The sequence below is a fragment of the Arachis duranensis genome, chromosome 1, assembly GCF_000817695.3.
Source record: "Arachis duranensis cultivar V14167 chromosome 1, aradu.V14167.gnm2.J7QH, whole genome shotgun sequence".
NCBI lineage: Eukaryota > Viridiplantae > Streptophyta > Magnoliopsida > Fabales > Fabaceae > Arachis > Arachis duranensis.
The window spans coordinates 48,876,660-48,877,358 of record NC_029772.3 but is presented as its reverse complement, the minus strand read 5'-3'; the positions used below and the strand labels follow the sequence as shown (position 1 = coordinate 48,877,358).

Here is a 699-nt window from a genome sequence, read left to right as displayed (position 1 = left end):
CTACTTCCAAGTTTGATAGAAGAAGCATCTCAATTCCTGCCATTGGAGCAAACAATTTTGAGCTGAAACCTCAATTAGTTGCTCTAATACAACAAAACTGCAAGTTTTATGGACTTCCATCAGAAGATCCCTATCAGTTTTTAACTGAGTTCTTGCAGATCTGTGAGACTGTAAAGACGAATGGAGTAGATCCTGAAGTCTACAGGCTTATGCTTTTCCCTTTTGTTGTAAGAGACAGAGCTAGAACATGGTTGGATTCACAACCTAAGGATAGCCTGGACTCTTGGGATAAGCTGGTCACGACCTTCTTGGCTAAATTCTTTCCTCCTCAAAAGATGAGCAAGCTTAGATTGGATGTTCAGACATTCAAACAAAAAGATGGTGAATCCCTCTATGAAGCTTGGGAAAGATACAAGCAGATGACCAAAAGGTGTCCTTCTAACATGATTTCAGAATGGACGATTCTGGATATATTCTATTATGATCTGTCTGAGTTCTCTAAGATGTCATTGGACCATTCTGCAAGTGGATCCATTCACCTAAAGAAAACGCCTGCAGAAGCTCAAGAACTTATTGACATGGTTGCAAATAACCAGTTCATGTACACTTCTGAGAGGAATTCTGTGAATAATTGGACGCCTCAAAGGAAGGGAATTCTTGAGATTGATGCTCTGAATGCCATATTGGCTCAGAACAAAA

General features: G+C 39.9%; 1 non-coding gene across 1 annotated transcript; it reads right to left on the bottom strand.

Annotated features, from left to right (window-relative positions):
- Window positions 1-341: 341 nt before the first annotated feature.
- On the bottom strand, window positions 342-450 carry LOC127742934 (small nucleolar RNA R71). The gene has a single exon (XR_008004285.1). It is a non-coding gene; the product is annotated as a small nucleolar RNA R71 (small nucleolar RNA).
- Window positions 451-699: the final 249 nt, after the last annotated feature.